Source organism: Triturus cristatus, chromosome 2_2, assembly GCF_964204655.1.
Source record: "Triturus cristatus chromosome 2_2, aTriCri1.1, whole genome shotgun sequence".
NCBI lineage: Eukaryota > Metazoa > Chordata > Amphibia > Caudata > Salamandridae > Triturus > Triturus cristatus.
In genome coordinates, this window is record NC_140582.1 from 262,570,179 (window position 1) to 262,589,796 (window position 19,618).

Genomic DNA, 19,618 nt, shown 5'->3' on the forward strand with positions numbered 1-19,618 from the left:
CCGTGCTCTCACATTGAAAGTAAACGGCTGCAGAAAGAGACTCCCCAGCACATGCAGTCAGCGCACCCAGGGCCTGCCAGCCTGAAGCATTGACTCTTCTGATGGCTGGCTGTCTGTCTGTCCGGCGCCCCTTCTCGTTTTCGGCAGGAGGTTTATATAGTTCCTGAAGGGGGTGGCTTTTAGGTTTCGTTTTGAACTCGAAGTATTGTGTTGGAAGGGCGTAAGTGGCGAATACATAAATAATTGCCTTCAGTACCTTGAAATCTAGGCCTCTACTAACCACATACTTCCAATTACCCAATAAGTGCGGACAGGCCTTATGCATTATGCATCATAATGCAGCACATTTTATAATAGTATTACCTCATTATTTTGTCAGTACAAAAGCTAAAATTAAGGACGCTTTATTAAAGTTGTTAATGCATAAACAGCACCTTTAAATACAGGTAAATACATCACCTTAATAATCTCTTATAAAGTCCCACAGGCGAGACCTATTGGACATGCCAATGCTTGTTTTACTTGTAGCACAAGACAGCTTTAGGTCTTTATGCTTTGTTCCATTCCACTAAGGTCGAAAGTCGATTATATTTGCTTTTGTTTGTCTTATGTGATATCGGGGAAATCCAACAAGTGTGGGCAACAAGGAGGCCTGATAGCAGGTGCAGGTAATGAAATTATTATGTGAAGGAAAGTGTTGCAGCATTGTTTGATGTGGCCCAGCTTTGGCTGCTACACAAAGCGCTACTTTATTCCATCTCTAAACAGCCCCAAGGATAGTGAAGCAATCGCGACCTTTTGTAATAAAAGACAACTGGACGCTTATCAGTAGTTTCGAAAAGTTTCTGAAATTGGCAGCATCGGAACAAACTGCTTCTTGATACTACTTTAGCTATTCATTTATGAGCCAGCTTATGGTTAACTTCCTTCTCCTTTCGTGCAGTAAAGCTTAAGGGGCTTCGGAATACTGGAATTAACCGCTTCCTGTCAACATTGACATTTTAAATGTTTTTAATCAGACCATGACTAATATTATTTTCGTTTTGGTTGCTGAGGCTGGGCTTGATCATTTTTAATTTCTTTCAGGTTCGGTTCTTATTGAAGTAGTTTCAATTTTCTATATCAAAGAGGTTTATTCTGATTTGTTGTTTTGTGCTAATAATGTTTTTGGGGAGGATTGTAAAATTTCCCCTCTGTCTGCATTGATACATCTGGTAAAATAATTTATTTCAACATTTCTACATGTTGTGTACTTTTATAGATGAGTGGCATAAGCATATACCAGGAGACATAAAGCAAATACAAATTCAACATGAATTAAACGACTTACGCCAGAAGAGTAAAAGTGAGTAACAAATAGTTGGCTATTTTGAGACATCAGTCAGAACTGTTAATATGTTTTGGCTTATGCCTTATAATGTTGGCCATCACCAGGATATTTCAAGGATAACCGCAATCACCTATCACATTCATTAATACTTGGGACTGCACTCCAGTCCATCCTTACTTGCCCACAATGCCTCTCAGGGAGAGACCGACCAGCCATATACAAATAAGCCAAGTGTAAAACCACAGTCACAATATGTTATATAGGGATACCAAGATCCAAGCAGACTTCAAATCAATCCAGAAAGTGCAAACCTTCTGCTTTAAAAAAACATAGGATTGTGGATTGGAGGTTAGAAGGTGCAGTGTATTGCCATTTCTCATGTATGAGGCTACCTGGTATTTTCATGAAGAAGTCGACAGTGTGGCGCCCCTCATCAATTAAGCAGTAATTATAAATGCTCCCACTCACTCGCCTAAAGAGTATGTCAGTGAGTGAATGACTTAAGCAGTAGAATACATATCAACTTCCTGTGCTGGTTTGTCGCAGTTCAGTCAGGTGCAAGGGCATTGATACACTTCCATCAGTTATCTTCATAGGGGCATCAGTGTTGAAGATACCAGCAGCAGTCTGTTGTCTGGATGTTGAAGGCTTCGCTGTGCAGGGTCACCATGTGCCCTCACCCCGAAGAACCAGGAGAGGTCCCCTCACTGCTCGAGGATTGACCTACCCAGTGCACGCAGCAGATCAATTTACTTGGACTCAGCATTACTGTGTCTTTCAATAAAAGGTAAGCCCCTCTCCACTTTTGATGCACTCCTTTCGGTTACACGACATCGTGAACATGAACCCTTGTATATTTTCCTAAATAAATAAGGCTGCTCTAACAAACATTGCACGATAATCTCACACTCTTCCAGTTCACAGAAACATTTGAGTGTTGAGTGTGGTTTAAAACGTCCACAAACAAGTCACCCTGCTTTTAAGACATGGCAGTCTATTTACAAAGGCATTTTGGAGTACATAAAAACAAACTACCATTCTACGTACTCTTACATGCCTTTTTAAATGTAGCCCCAAAACAGCCCAAATGGGAATATTTAGGGAATATTCATATACAACTAGTACAACTCGAGAAGACTGTGCCCTCAGCACTTTTAATAATAGGTAGTTCGACGTTTCAGGACTGTTCCACACACGCATGTGAGAGCAGTGGTCGAAGTGGGGAAAATAAAGTAGGGGAACTGTGGGCGGAGACTCGGGGGGCGGGACTAACCCAAGGTTTGGATTAGTGGGCGGAGTCGGAGGTGTGGCTAGAAATAGCAAAACATACCAATTTTTGAACGTTTGGCATTTCACTGACCAGTTACAGCTTATAACGTTATTTAATTCAAAGAATCAATAAACATGTTTATTTGAGGTTTAATATATAAGTTGTTTATATTTAATTCATTTACAATGTGGGACATGTTTCCAATCACAGAATATTCCAAATACGCTTATAAGTGGAATCATAAGCCATTTGTCTCCGAGCCATGCAGTTTCATTCATCTGTACTTCTCCTCCCTTTTTCTAACCATTTCTGAACATAAAATTCAGGTTTAAATTCTATGACAGGTGGCCCCACGATATTTATGAACATTGTAGAAGACAGACGATTGATTGATATTCTGTTCCGCAGTGGTGTGAGCACATCATTCATTACACTAAAGCCCCGTTCACATTCAGCAGTTGAGGTACAAAAGGTGTTTATAATGTGCATTAATGGTTTCAGGCTTTCAGAGATGCAATTTTTATTTTGTTTGTACTCTCTGAAACCAAGGATGTACTGCCTGGTCTCAAATACATGCAACCTGCTACAAAGGTTTTGTAATTCTCCCTCACCGTATAAGATGTCTACTGGATCTGGCCAATAAACTGGTTGTAGGAGTTTCATTCTATGTACTAACTCTTTGTATTCGATTTCATCATTGTTTGTGGTTGTGCATCTAGAAACATTTGATGCATTAGACATTGTCATCCTTTTTCGCAGGTTATTTGCTAAGCTCCTAAAGAACTGTGCCCTATTGATGCTAACACAGCCTTTGTTCTGTTGCAGTCCTACACCAGCAAACTGCATCCGTTCAGCAGCATCTAATGCAGTTGTAGCAAACAAAGGGCCCAGGTGCATCAGCCATTGATTCAAACACTAAAATCTGCATCTGTATTGAACGATCAGCCTCATATATGGTCATATCACGCCGCTGAAGCCTTCTGGATAGGTCACCCAATTCTGTGAGAGCATCATATAAAATGCCCATATTTTAAACAAACACCAGGGAGGTTAATAAACGGTTTAAACCAGCATATTTCCTCTGCTCAATGTCACTCCTCGTTGAGTCTTCGGAAGATTCCATGAAATGTTTAATAAGTCCTTTGTAGTTATTCCAAACAGCTCTCACAGATCTTTCACTTGAGGACACCCAACGTACATCTAGCACCTTTCCAATTGCCAGAAGTCTTACTTCTACCTCCAGAGCACATTCCCCAAGCTCTCTCTGATTTTTCGGAGAGGCATGGTAGATGGTATATAGCAGGGGTCTCCAACCGGTCGATCGCGAGCTACCGGTAGCTCGCGGAACCCCCGTGAGTAGCTCGTGCCTTACATGTCAATTTTGTAGCCTATTATTCTCATTTATTGTTTTTAGGCCTATTTTCATAGCTGTTGCCTGCCCTCACCAAAGGGCTGCTCAGATTGGCCTAACTGAGCCTAGCGTGGGCGGGGCAGGCCGAAGATGATGACGCTGTTGCTGAACTGCCTCTGCACGTCACTTGTCTTTCAAATTCTGGCACAGAGGTCTTGATCGTGTGCCGAGCAAGCAGCAGGTGGGGCCGGAGTGGAGCAGCAGGTCCCTGAAAGCCTGCTAGCATGGAGGTGGCACAAGCAGAATTGAACTGCTACGAACCCGCGCTTCCTGCCCGACACATTATATCTAAACAGCAGATAATCGGTAAGCACTGGCCTCCCCAGTAAAATCTTAATCTGGAGTTGCAATGTGCGCCTTTCATACTCAGCTGCTTGTATGCCATAGGCGCGAAAGACTGGGATTCTCTTTTTCTCCCACTTTATAGCTCTGGGCTATAAATCAGTAGAAGCAGGGTGAGTTTCAGTTTCCTTTACGTAAGGCACAATACAAACAAAGCTCTCCCCGTCTGCACTCCTAAAAGGAATGTAAATTGTTCCACTCTTCAGCACAGCTATGTATTTATGATCCAGTGTCAACTTTCATACCGTCTGTAGCCAGGTCACTGACAGAGCCCGGTCACACTCGTCCAAACAATAAATGTGTTTATATTATATTCAGTATTCAGGGATAGGAATGTGTGTTTCCGATATTTAACACAGCAGCAGCTCGCTAACATTATTGCAAATAATCTGTCCCATTTCTAATGTGGTATCCTGTTTCATTCTAAAAGAAACTTTTTTATGGATATTGCATGAAATAATAACACAGAATATCTCTGCAAAATGTCTAACACTCTCACGCATCACCCACATTCAAAATAAATGAAAGGAAAATTATATTTAAAGCAATCTGTTTAAAAATTATTAAAGGTCATTTGGGCAATGCTCTCTGCAGAACACTTGTGGCTCTATCGGGCCCACTCAAAGGATGGGGCTCTGGGCCAAAGCCCACTTTTCCCATGCCGTCTCTGTTGCTTGCGTATGTGGTAATAACACCAACACTACAGCAGTTTCTCTGGGTTCCAGATCATGGACAGATCTGGAGTATTCTGGTTAAATCCTCAGTTTGGAGGTTGAGTTTGACTGCTTCTTGGAAACAGAGCGTATCTGTTAAGAGTGCTTCGACTCGACTTTCATGAATAGTCGGATCCCAGCGTTGTTTTACAGATGCATTCATTGTGAGCCTCTGCCCTGGCCTAGTATCTGCATTGGCGAGGCAGTGTTGCAGATTTTATATGTACATTAAATGCGGTCTAAAAAACAAATGGTGTGAAACTCTGCTTTATTAATGACTACATTTAATCATTGAAATAAAGCAGCATTTCAAACTCTTTTTTTCTCCAAATAAATAACCTCTATCTCAGACGTTATCATGTTTACAAAGTAAGCTACAGGAGGGTACGTACCTGCAGAGACAGAATAGCCACATTATAGAACTGGAAACCTTCCGATAGGCCCCGAGACTAGAGCACCTGTGACTGTTGAAATTGTATTTTTTTTTCACAAGCTCATTGAAGCTTGCACTTGATTGGGCCGTGTATTAAGTTGAAAAATATGTATTCTACATACAGAGAGAATAAAGCTCCATTATGAATCAAAAGAGTTCAAAATGATTTAAATCTGAATCAGGATGGGACATTTTAAAACTGTAAAAAGGAAAAAAAGTGTATGTGTTGAGGGAGGAATAATTGAGGTTATCCATAATAAAATGAGTGTCTTTTTGGAAAACTAGTGACTGGACTTAAAAAATAACATTTGGCAAGGAATATATGTTGAGGTTTAGCTTTTGCAGTGTGTGAACAAGTTGATGGAGGATCACAAAAGGAGGTCATAGGCTTGTATCCTGCAGCAGCTCGCTACACTTTCCAGGAAATCTTCCATGCAAGACAAGCTTTTGCTTTAGGTGGCTCAACCTGTAGCTGTCTGTAGCTTCAAAAGAGGGAGTGTGGCCCCTTTTGTTCAAACCACATTATGGGCTCCGAAGAAATTAGGCTTACAGTCAATGAAACTGGGCACGGGCGGTCTCTTAAAAAAAATGCGCGAGGTGCTTGGCCTTTAGTAGCTCACGACGATTTTTACTGATCAGAAGTAGCTCTCACTACAGAAAAGGTTGGAGACCCCTGGTATATAGTTTATAAAAAAAAAATTTGAGCTGATTAATGCCTGCGACTTCTTTACAAACATCACCCACAGCAAGCTCCAGCTTGTGGTTAGCACAGTGCCATACACTCAACTGTGGATATTTCAGTTTCAGAAGAGTTGCCACACCAGATTTCCTACCTATCATATTGGAAGCACCATCTGTTACAAGCTGAACCAAATGACTTTTTAAATACTCATCAGTAAAACCGTGTCTCTCTAAGCATGCAAGTAAGGCATCTAAGATTAGATCTGCTGCTGTGCTTGGCAACTCAACAAGATCCAAGAAAAAGGTCAGTGGCTCATTGTGTTTATCAATACATGCTCTTACACAGATAATTAGTGTGGTCAATTTACTATTTGTGAGCTTAGGGACATGTTTATGGGAATGGTGGCGCAGGGCAGCACAGCAAGTTACTTTGCTGCGCTGCCCTGCGTCACAGGGAAAGGGCGGGAATGTGCCGTATTTATCCAATATGGTGCATTCCGGTCTTTTCCCCCTGCACTGGCGCCATTTCGACAGCCTAGCTTCAACGCAGGCACACTTGCCCCATGGTGCAAGGGTGCAAGGGTGCCTCCTTTGCATGCAGGATTGTTTTTGTGCAGGAAGGGGCACCTTCCTGTACAAAAACAATCCTGAGAGGCTTTTTCATCTTTCTATGTGGGCTGCAGAATAAAGCACAGTTTGAAAGAGGAAAAAGCAAGGAGAAATAAAGATATTTCTCCTAGTTATGCCTCCTCTGGGGTAGCGCAAGATTTTGCCGCATTCCCAGGATTACAAGTCTTTGTCAATCTATGAATGCGTCAAAAACCGTGGGGGTTGTGTGGGAGACTTTTATTATTGCAGGAAAACTACTGTGTGACAAAGCCACTGCTGCTCTAGGGTGTGCTGCTTTGTAGACCTGCCCGCAAGACTGGTGGTGAACTTCGGTATGAATTGTGGTGGACAGGGCTTCAAGTTTACCCAACTGGCCATCGGTAGGGTTCACCTGCTGGTGCTAAGAGACCAGGGCTTCTAAGGTCTAGTGGGGCCTTCTAAAGTCTATCATGGGTGCTCCCTCAGGAGTAGTCTGATGGACAAGGCATGAAGGCTGAACCAGGTTCCCCAGTTCCAAATTTGGTAGCTCTGGCCATAATGCCACATCCTATCCCCACCGAACACCCTTCTGCCCCACTGAGTGAAACTCGCACTGTCTTCACCTACAACCCAATTCTGCCCCATTATAAGCACCTGGATGTGACTCATTTCAAATTATGCAGTGCCTGAAAAAAAGTAACAACATTCTGGGAAAAGCAGATACTCATAGGGAATGCAGGATTATGTAAAGCATGCAAAATATAAGCAGGAACGACATGTTACCTTAACGCTTTTACTCTCGTTCAGAAATCAATTAGTATTTTTTGTCTCAAACATTGAGGACATGAATATAGGGCTCCTCCTGTACACATGTGTTAAGCAGGGCTCAGAGACAAAGGAACTCTTAAAGAGAATCTGATCTGACTCACGGAAACCCACAAGGGCTCCTTCTTGTCCACAAATTGTGCACTCTTGATTGTCAGCGCCAGGATGCCTGTTAGGTGAGAGTGCGCTTTACAAGTGAGATAAATAAATAAATAATTCTTATTCATGTCAGCCAGCTAGCTGCTCAAACATAGTATAGCACATATGTATTAAAGTGTCCTGCAAAGAAGAATGAGTGTGAGTAAGTAAATGTGGGTGTGAATGATTGAGTGCCTGAATGTAACTGAGCATGAGTGAAAGAGTGTATGTCGATGAAAGTGAGAGAAAGTGAGTGAGAAGGAGTCACGTAGAGTAAGTGAAACTGTAAGTTAGAATGAGGTAATCAGAGTAGGAAAAAGTGGTGAGACTGAGTGAGTGAGAATGTGATACCGAATGTTGAAGAGTGAGTGCAAGTGAGCAATTTTGAGTAAAAGGGAAAGTGAATGAGAATGAATAATGGGGGTAGTGAGCCTGAGTGAGATAACATGTGAGCAAGCAGGACAAAACACAGGCCTTGGCAAAGTGGAGGTAAATATTTACTTATGGGAGGAACATATTGTGCATCTTGAAAAAAAATGTGGTCAACTCCTGGGGATGTTGTCTTGGCACAGTAATGGCTTTGGAGAGAATTTGTGTAAAAATGGGGTGTTGAAAATAAAATGCAGTATTTGACCCTATAGTTTTTTTTCCAAAATTATCTTGGGAGTAGCAACACCCAGACTGCAAATCCTCCGGGCCCTCCTTTATCTCTTCTTAGTCTTACAAGGCCCAGTAAATCGCACTCTTTTCCAAATCTCTTTCTAAATATTATCACTCTCAACAACTGTTTTTTCTATGTAATTTTCCTTTGATGGGAAGAGGAGGTTTCTGAGGTGGTAGTATCAGGCAAGTGACACTACTTGTGTTCCCTCTGTTCGAGCCTTCATGGAGGATCCCTCTTCATTGCTACCTCCACCTGACCCCAGACTCCGCAACGCACTCCCTTACAGGCTTGATTATCCACTACTCCTCTCCAGTGCACCTTATCTCACAGCTGACCTTAGGCCCCAGCCCCATATCAGGCACCATCGGGCTCCACTTTCATTTTTCCCGGTAAAAACATTAGTAAAATCACCTTCAAACTTAAAACATTGAATATAGCAGTAAATATAATTAGCACACACTTTAAAGTATGTTCCACAGTAGCCCTTATGACCCGACTGCTAATTAAATAAACAAAAACAGAAAGGCCATGACAAGGCCGGCTTTAGCGCTGATGCGAAAGTCTTTTTTGGCGCCACACCAATAATCACTGCCATACGCCACAAGTGCTCCTCATCCCCCCATAGCCCCTCCCCCTCATGACCTCCTCCTCGGATTCCCTCACTGCCACCCTCCACCAGTGCCCCTCATTTTGCTGTAGCCCCTCCCCCTCATGACCTTCTCCTCAGAATCCCTCACTACCATCCTCCAGCAGTGCCCCTCATCTCTCCCTAGCTCCCCCCTCCCCCCATGACCTCTTCCTCGGATTCCCTCACTGCCACCCTCCAACAGTGCCCCTCATCGCTCCATAGCCACTCCCACTACCTCCTCCTCGGATTCCCTCACTGCCACCCTCCAACAGTGCCCCTCATCTTTATGTAGCCCCTCTCTCATATGCATTTCATTTGTTGTGTAGCGCTACTCATATCAGTGTAGTGTGTGTCAGTACTTTACACCACGCACACATTATACAGAGACAATGAATCATACAAGTATGTAAATCAGCCTACAGGGAATGTCACAGAAGCCAATGAGGATTACAAGGTGTATGAATCACATGTCATCCATACTGGTGGGCAGTATATTTAAGAGGGTTTGGTCTGGAGAAGCACAAACTCAGGATTTAAAGAGTACTCCAGTGGTTAGGGGTTGGCTTTACTGATAAAAATGTATATCTGCCCAAAGATACTCATTTTAGCAACATTAGAATAATGAAAGACTGGGGAAGTTCTAACTATATCACAAAACAAAAAACGCGAAGTTCTAACTATATCATTCAGGTTTGCATACAGCTCTTTGGTGACAGTTCATTGGTCACTGTCCTATGTTAGGATTGTAACTTCTGAACTGCAAGCAACACAAGGATCTCTGTCACAATGACAGTAACCCACTGAGCTACCCACATAAAATACAGTTCATCTGCACTTAACTACTAACAGAGAAATGATTGCTCTCCAGCAGGATCATTAATACCCAGCGTTATCTGGGCATTTTTTTATTGTCCTATTGTTGTCCTGCATCAGCCATGGTAATGATAAAAACGGATTAAATGAAGCACACACAAAGTACATGTCCTGCTGCGCCTGTGCAGAATTTAAAAAGAAAAACAAATAGTGACACATTCTCCTACCTACTCCATTAGTCAATCTTAGTGTCGCAGCCTGAAGTGATAAGCAGCTGCAGGGGTTGGGAAAGGCGAATCAAAATAAACAAACTTCTTTTCTCCTGCGCTGCAGAGAAAAAGAATATCCACGCAGCAGGACAGTAGGCAAAGGTTACCGCGGCCAAAGAAAGGATTTGTCGCCTTTCGCCGTGCCCCTGGTGGAGATGAAGGGGTGAAAAAAGAAACAAAGCCTCGTTAACATGTAGATGGTCTTTTAAAGACCTGTGAAGTACTCAGGTACGGCTGCGATAATCTCTGAAACTGTCTGTGTGCGCGCCCGGGTTTTGAAGCACTTTGAGCCCCATGGCGTTTTGCGCCTGCCTTCAAGCCCTTACTAGAACCGGGCCTGAATTAGGGCAGTCCCGGGACGCTTTTTTAAAATCAAGAAGTAGGGGAACGGACTAGCATAATTTTTAAAAGTAGGGGCACGCCGTGCCCTTCCGTTCCCCCCCACTTCTAACACTGTGTGAGAGTACCTAAAAGTATACCAAAGCAGTATGTTTTACGCACTCCATAATGCCTCTGCGGATATGCCCCCAGGTGTCGTTGGTTTGCTACGCACATGCTTTATTGTAGTGTTGTCTTGCGGCATCACTGCACAGTTAAGGATGAAATATCAATTTTAATTTGTATAAGTCCAAGCGTGAAAACCTTCTAGCAATTACATTACACCTTTGCGTTCCCTCTCGCAATAGCTCCCCGCCCACCATTCATTATTGTTCTCATAGAAGTTACAGAAGATAAAAACAATAAAGGCGCAGCTCTTGTTGGATAAATAATGCAGGAGGGTTTACATGAATTAAAAGAGTACAGCAACAGTGCACCCCTGACACAATGGTTCAGTCCGCTCCAGTTATTGTTTCTAATTATTTCTTAGATTAACTACCTGAGTTTTTCCCCTCTTCTGTGTCGTGCTTAAGTTTTAACAATGACTAACTAAGTGCCACAGCTGAACTTTGAAAAAATCGACATAAGAACCCGTATTTGTTTTATAAGGCGTCCTCGTGACACTTACCGACAGCTGGAGTCTGTGATGCAGCTCCTGTTACCATGGCATGAATACCTGGGGACGAGCTCGGGGCCTGCGCGAGCCGAAGGTAACCTGCCCGCTCAGCTCGGATCAATTTCATCGCCCTGGTCGCCTCCTTTCAGATTAGGACATTCGGAGGTGTTGTTGATTCGTATCGCCAAGGAGATGGCCCCTGGAAACAAGTATAGCATTACTTACTGCCTCTAAAGTCAATGTTGCCTCATCTCCAGTGAATACTGCATTCTTCCATCTCGCGCTGTGAATGGAAGCAGTGTGTGTGATGTTATGGCAACTAATGCGGCCGGGTGCAGTGTGTCTTCCAGGCTGCTTGACTAAACATAAAGGGGCAGATTTACAAGCCCCTTGCGCCGCTTTTGCGTCACTTTTAACATGGGAAAAGTGACGCAAAAGTGGCGCAAGGGGCTTGTAAATCTGCCCCAAAATCTCGAATAAACGTAGCACACACTACTTCAGAGGTACCTTGAGTAACTACTAGGCTTCGAGCTTTACTGGGCTTTGGAAGAAACAACAATATCGTACTTGGGGGTATAAACTATGCCCTCTGGTGCGACGAGGTGTGTTTATCCTTCATCAAATGATAAGATGCCAGATGTTAAATAATTTAGATTTTTTTATATTTCATTACATCTGATGCTGATATTTTTGAGAGCCTAATGCACAAAGTTTTTAAAGTATCCATTGTGTTGTGGTTCCCGAAGAGATATTACTTTTAATCCTTAATACATATGTATATTCATAAGTTATTCCATTACAAAACTGCACAGTCCCATATAACCTCAAGGAAATACAAAGCAATACGTGTTGTGATCCCATAATAATGGTCTATGGTGAGCTATATAAGTGTCAAATAAAACTAACAATAAGGCCATGATAACAAGTGGGCTGTATGGGGATGAGGTATTTACCACACCTGGTTAATGCCATTTTCTTGCAATGAAGTTTTTTTTAATTTTTATTGGCATTTCACCAGCAAAGGCAATATGAGAGTACATTAGCAGTGTTATACATATGTGCGGTGGGTTTGTTTCAAACCATTCCGAAACTGCTTTTCCCCCATACTTTACAACCTTACCACAGATAGCTTCCTGTATTATTGCCCCAATTGATACCACATTTCTCAACCATATTCTTGAACATGCCATTTGTTTCACCGTAACTCCCACAACTACCCCCCCCCCCCCCACACACACACGAACGTCCTTTAAGAAATTTTAGTTGTTACATAACATATTGTCCTAGGTATTGCAATAAAGTATTTATTGTATTTTTTTTAGTTTTAGTGAATACTTTTTATTCCCTGTGCATGATTTGGAAATGAGTCATAACACACATAATTGATGTTAAAAGCACTAAATTCGTCAAGGTTTGCCTGCCTGGGGCCTTGTCGCTGCTACATTTTGGCAGGTTTGACCTGCCATAATCTGTCATAGGAAAATATTGAGGGTGCGATAATTTATCTCACAACTTTGAATTTTGATCCCTGCACAAACTCCTGTTTCCAGAATGATTGGAATTTATCCCTAAACTTGTAATCAGGGCCTAATTCTTTGCTTTCTCCACTCAGAGACTCTCAAAACGTAAATCAGCACATAAACGTGTTTTTTATACAAGTCATCTTACACCAAAATTTCATGTTATGTGTAAAAAAATATCTAAAAGGAATGGGTTTTGGGCGTTCCAGGATGGCAGCCGTGGTACGTGCAGGTAACATCTGTGGGGCCGGGTGGGGGGATTTCTTTTTTTTTTTTTTTTTTTTTTTTTTTAAAAACCTTTATTTGTGCATAGTAAAAGAACAAATACGGGCCTACAACCATCAGGCCGGCCACAATACGGTTGAGCACAGAGACAAACAATACATCCCCTGTGCGTCACGGTCAAGATTAGCAACGATTCAGGATTCATACACTGGAGGGAGCCTTGACACCGGGGGAAGGAGAAGTGAAGGTTAATTTTAAGGTTTTCAAAAAAAAATTTTATCGGGAAAAAAGTCAGTAAAGGATAGAAACAAGGAGATTCGAGTCCGCAAGTCGGCTTCATACACTGGAGAGCAGCAGCAGCATTAAAACAGCCATAGAAAATATCATACAGTAAGGCGATGCAATTAGATAACAGGATCATCACAGTAGTAAATACGCACCCCCTAAAAGCCGCCCCCACTCAATCCACCCCACACCCGGACCCCGAATCGAAACAAGTATAGCGCAGAGACATGAAAGAAAGAGGCCCATAGAACTAAAAAAGAAACAGTAAATTACCCCCCCACCCTACACCAATGCGGAGGCTATGGCCTACCCCCCCCCCAGCATAGTGCCTGTCGCCCAATGAACCCGAAATATAGACGAGAGAGAAAGTAGGAATAGAGTAAAGAAACTAAGAGAAGAAAGAAGAAAGGAGGCGGGGAGGAGCCCACGTATCCTCAGGAGCGCCCGACACCACCGGCCAACCAAGCCTCCACACACTGAAACCCCACTACACCCAAAGGCGGTCGTGGGAAGATAGCATGTAACACCACGGAAATGAAGGCAGACAGATCGCGACGAGTGCGCACAACATAAGTAGACAATTCCAGTCCCAGTCCCGCCCGGCCGTGAAGCCATGATGATAGAAAGTAATCTAGCCCTGGCCCGATCGCGGGCGTACGATTAGACCCGCCCCCTCGTGAATGCCCCGCATCCCGAACAGACAAAGACAATATGGCCACTTGGGAGAAGATGGAGAAGTAGAGTCACAAAATGGCCGCCGATCATCTATTGAGGTCCCCTTGCACACCATATAAAATCCAGACCTGGCTTGTAAAGTACATGAGTTCCACATAAAAGGAGTCGTAGGCCACCGTGAACAGTTCCTCGAGGTCGCCAGGTGTAGTTCAGCTGGAAACTCCTGCGGGCACGGTGAGGCAGGCAACAACAAAGCAGGCGGCAATGACCGGGGAAACAAAGTATCTGCCATTGAGCAGGAGAGCGATTGATCCTGAGCGCCGGGAAAGCCAAATGCAGACACCAGTGTAGCACCGTTATACCCAGTCGTTGCTTCCCCGCAGGAGGACCACAGCACTGGCAGACTCACGTCTTGTTGATCACAAACGGGGCGCTCACGGCCCGCAGCAGACAGTGTAGAGTCGAACCGCTCACTCAGCGTTTGCAAGCCGACACACAATTGCAGACGAAAGTCCCGCAGGGCAGCCAGAACGGAGCCGTATGTCAGCGGAAGCTGCGCCCCCCCAACGGCAGCAATCCGGGACGGCACTGGAGAGCTGGAGTCTGGTAGAGGGAGGGCGAAGCGGGCAGCGGGCGAGACCGGAGCATCACCCCCCCGCAGCGAGCAGGCAATCAGCGCCATGTTTTACCGTTGAACGGTACCGTGGCCAGGGGGGGGATCGTGACAAGGAGGCAATTCCCAACAGGTCTGCACCGCAACAGGTGAAAGCCAGCAGTCTCTTCCCCTCCCTCAGGCTCTCTTTGCAGCCGACTAGACCATAGAAGAAGGGGGTCTGCAGCCTTCTACAGCGTGATCCACAGAGCGGGGTAGGAGACCCGCCACACCGGGGCTTACCCTCTGGCTCCAGCCCATCAGATGCAGGGTACAGGAGGTGTCCGGGCGTCTCTCTCCCGGCTCTTCTGGCGACCGTGCGTGGCGTGAGGCGGGATCGGGACCTCGGGCTCAGATTTGCACCAGCGGGTCCGGTGACTGCAACGATTCCAGGGGGTCGGCCGAGGCCACAGTAGAGCAAGGGTCCAGGGCGGGGAACAAAGGCACCAAAAACTCCGGCATCCGGGCGGGCTAAGACTTCGGGAAAGCGGCGGCGCGGTCAGCGCGTCGTCGCACGCGTTGCACCTCGAAAATCGGCAAGGATAGGAATCAGGATGATAGTCCGAGGCCAAGGGCCGACGGAGCCGGGCGCTCAAGCGACTGCTCCGGTCGCCATCTTGGCTCCTCCCCTCGGGTGGGGGGATTTCGACGGACGATGCCAAGGGAAATTATTTATTTATTTAATTTTCCCACTTTATCGTTCCTCAAAATACCCCCCACCCCCATCAGGCCCCACAGCTGTTACCTGCACAGACAGCGGCTGCAGGATGGGCATACTTATATGGGCATGGTTATATTGTAATTAGAAATATTGTTTACAAAAAGGGTGTGCCGACAAAATATAGAGTTGGAAATTTCGAACTACAGGAATATTTAGTCGTAAATATAGTCAGTGAGATGTATCGACAGCAAGAATATCCATCATGGTCAAGAATATCGATTTGAAGGTATGAAATATCGTTTAAAAAAATATAGAAGTCAATAATATGGTTTGCAAAAATATAGTTGTTTAAAATTTCGATTTTTTAATTAGTGTTATGTATTTTAGTATATATTTTAAATGTATTTGATAATTTTTTTTGTATATGTATTGTTTATGTTTTTTAACATATGTGTTACATTTTCAATAGTTATCAATTTTATTTTAATTACATTTTGCGTTTTTTAGTTCTGTAGCGGGTTGTGGGTTTATAGGGGAATAGGGTGGGAAGTAATTTAATTATAATAAAATTATATTTTTTATTTATTAATATTTATTTGATTGAGATGTTATAGTGTTAATGGTGGGAAGTAATTTCTTTTCAATTAATTATTGATTTGTTGTTAATATTAATTAGTTGAAAATTTGATATGGAAGTTGCATCATTAATTTTAGGTGTGAGTTTTGGGGTTTATAGGGGCAAAGTGTGGTAAGTAATTTTTTTTAAATTAATTAATAATTAGTTAATATTATTTCATTCATTAAAATTAAATATGGGAATTGTGTAATTAATTTTAGGTGTGGTTTGTAGGGTTTATAGAGGTAAAGGGTGGGAATGATATTCATCTAGTTGATAATTATGTTAATTATGGAAGTACATGTTATTTTTAATTTAGATGTGGGTTGTGAATTGTGTGGTGTTATAGGGTAATATGTAAATAAAATAAATGCATGTAATAATGTTTTTGTTTAAAAATAATTCTTAACTAAAAATATTTGTTTGTTTTGAAAATCATTTGTATATTTTATTTAATATAATATTTGTAGGTATTTGTGATATGTATTTAGGATTATAATATATTTTTATTTTTTTAATTTATAATATTAAATATATTTGTATTTTAATGTTTAACATACTTATATATTTTTTTAATTTATCTTGTTTTTCAAATACTTGTTGTTGTTGATATTTTGTTTGTTTTTAATTTAGAATTGACTGTAGTGGGAATATTAATTTCTATCTTTCCGCAATCCAACACTTTCCCTAATGTTGAACTGACTGGAGTTGGAATAGTAATTTTTACTCTTCTGCTATCCCACACTTTCCCTACTGTTGCACTGACTGGAGTGGGAATAGTATTTTGTACCCATCCACTATCCAACACTTTCCCTATTGTTGCACTCTTTGGAGTGGGAACAGTAATTTTTACTCCTCCGATATCAAACACTTCGCCTACTGTTGCAGTGACTGGATTGTGAACAGTAAGTTTTACCTCTCCTCTCTCCAACACTTTCCCTACTGTTGCACTGACTGGAGTGGGAATAGTAATTTTTACCCCTCTGCTATCCAACACTTTCCCTACTGTTACACTGACCAGAGTGGGAGTAGTAATTTGTACCCCTCTGCTATCCAACACTTTTCCTACTGTTGCCCTTATTGGAGTGGAAATAGTAATTTTTATCCCTCACCTATCCAACACTTTCCCTAGTGTTGGAGTGGGAATAGTACTTTCTACCCCTCCCCTATACAACACTTTCCCTACTGTTGCATTCACTGGAGTGGGACTAGTAATTTTTACGATTTAGAGAAGGTGTGCAGTTCCTGTGTGAACGTGGGGGGAAGACCGGTCTTTCTTCATGATGCCCTTACACACCCCGAGAGGTGTCATGCTTCATCATAAGGCGGTTGCCCCTCGTCAGGCCGGCGCTGCAATGCCAGACAGGCTCCCGAAACCGGGTTCTTTGTCGGGGATCTTTTGAAGAAGCAGCCGTAAGGTGCGTGCGGGTGTGTCGGCTGGGTAGTGCACAGTGAAGTGAAAATGGATAAAATAGGTATGGAGCAGTCCTCTTAAATCAAACTTTAATAAAAAGGTAGCCCTAGCCTAATTAAAAACAAGTGTGTGCCCCTGTATGGAAGATGATGTTCCTAGGGGACAATCTATATGTGAAAGGTCGACATGTTTCGTGCTTGGTCTTGCCCCTAACGGGTCAATTGGCACTTCTTCAGGACTATTAAAGAAAAATAGTGAAATTAGTGCACTACCGCCTGGTATTCAATTAATTAGTAGAAATTACCAGGTGAGCTAGATATGCCCTAGTTGACGTGTGCTGGGGAATATAGTAGACGTGTGTAAAGGAAATAAAAAGGGGGGGGGGGTTGGAAGGGAAAGACCATTAGTCTATGTAGACAGCATGTATTAACTGTAGTAGCAACAACTCCAGCATTAGAAAATCAGAGGTGCTGGTAGCATTAAAGGCACTCTACATCATAACTGGTAGTCATAATGCAAGAACAGCTGAGTTCAAGTTAAATACACCCTTGGAGCGAGTAAAACAGGTAAAACAACTGTCTGAAGTGGGTGTCTGTACCTGGGGGTTATGCGTGTGGAGAGAGTAGTGCCCGGGTGGGCGTGAAGTACCCATGCCGTGACGAACAATGTAATTTAATTTGACTCGTGGTGTCATGCACGGATGGTGTGAGAGCTCAAATGGACGGCAAGGCGTGACTCGCTATTCGCTCTGTAGGTGGAAAGGCCAAAATAAGGTGCTGGGAGTGACCAGCGGTTCGGTGCACTATAGAAACGTAACATTGGTATCACAGATGGCACCGTCTGCATTCTGTCCATAATAAGGAAACAGAGTGTTTAGTATTGATCCGCGGATGGGGGCGCTTAAAAATTAAACCTCGGTATCACGATAGGCACCGCCGGCGGTATGACCATAGTAAGGGCAGCAATTAAGGAGGTAAATGACAATGCATGCTTCGTGCGTCTCTCAGTAGTAGGTGGTGCGCTGGTGGAGGGAAGTGAACGCATATAGTACAGAATTGTAACAACATACAATAGGCTCACGAGCACTCGCATAACTCACCCCTAGCACAACGGCAAGCGGCTGACGGGGATGGCTGGAGCACCTCGTTGCTCCAGTAATCTGAAAAGTATAAGCGGTGCAAACAGGGATAGTTTAAATAGCTGCGGAGAGCTTACCGGAGGTGCGGGCGGCGGATCGCCGTGTCAAAATACTCACAGGTGTTGAAAAGCAACTTGCCGTCCTCCTACCCTAGCTCCAGGGCCTCGTAACAGGAACTTCCGTGTAGGCTGTATTTATGTGTAATACTAGACCGTGAAGGGTCGGCGGCCATCGTAGGTGTAGCGTTGAGTTAAAAAACTTTATTAAGCGGAAAACAGCGTTCGCCGTGTGCACGGAAGGGAAAGGGCTTATGATAACTATGGTGCCAGATTGGCAAGGGGGCAGCTGTCCTTGCCAGTGTGGAAGGCATGGACTAGTAGAAGTGCCAGCATGGAAATAAAGATAAAAATAAAAATAAAATTGAAACTAGAGAAGACAGATGCTCGCGGGGGGCGATTGCAAGTGGCAATGGTGGACACTTGTGTGTGCATTGCGCCTAGAAGCTGGGCCACTGTTAATCACCTCGTCACACAGGAAGAACGAGTCCACTGTTAATCGCAGCAGTGTCATGGGGGGGGCGGAGAAATCTCTCATCGAACAGTTGAGTGACATATCACTCTAGCGGGAACACTACAACTAAAACGATATCGGCAGAGGGAACCTGGGAGTTCTCAGGGGGCTCCATTGATACCACGGATACACAAAAATCAGGATAGTTTTAATAGACATCTATGATACCACAAACTACTTGTTATGGAGGAAGAAAGCGAGAAAAGGGCAGCTGCCCAATCACTCTTTGCTAGAGCACCGGGTATAAATGCCAAGGCAACTAAAATAGCCAACAAAGACACAACAAATGATGATAAATTAAGAAAATTAGAGAAATTATATAAATCAGAAGTCTCTAAATGGTGGGAGGCCATATCCTTGCAGGACTACATAGACAAGGATATGGTCCCCAGGGGCCTGCGGATCTATACCATCCCATCTTATGAAAATCCAAATCCCAGGATGTTGGAAGAATGGGCTCAAAATTCAGCTTTGAGCTCAAAAAGGATGCTGGAAATCCTAGTCAAGTACGCTTGGTCAGACAGGGAAAAACTCCTGGAGAAACATGTAGAAGAACTAAGAACCAATATGGAACCCATAGCATATAACAAAGCAATGGAAGAAATCAAAGGCAGGATCAAAAAACATGAAGCAGATGTTAAAGAGCGGAAGCAGTGGAAGTTCCATAGAGACTGTGAGGATTATGAGCATGGCCGTATTTTAACTTTCAGTATCAGACCACAGGAGGTAGCCCATGTACCACAGTGAGACTGGGGCAGTACAT

General features: G+C 43.4%; 1 protein-coding gene and 1 long non-coding RNA gene across 2 annotated transcripts in view; one reads left to right on the forward strand and one right to left on the reverse strand.

Moving 5' to 3' along the window:
* LOC146862122 (E3 ubiquitin-protein ligase TRIM32-like) overlaps window positions 1-11,241 on the reverse strand; it is a 46,548-nt gene extending 35,307 nt beyond the window's left edge. Inside the window, exon 1 of the mRNA XM_085641313.1 lies at window positions 11,112-11,241. The gene's annotated coding sequence lies outside the window, so the exon portion shown is untranslated. The remainder of the gene's footprint in view (window positions 1-11,111) is intronic.
* LOC146862123 (uncharacterized) overlaps window positions 4,158-19,618 on the forward strand; it is a 36,799-nt gene continuing 21,338 nt past the window's right edge. The window contains exon 1 of the long non-coding RNA XR_014978102.1: window positions 4,158-4,317. This is a non-coding gene — a long non-coding RNA (uncharacterized LOC146862123). The remainder of the gene's footprint in view (window positions 4,318-19,618) is intronic.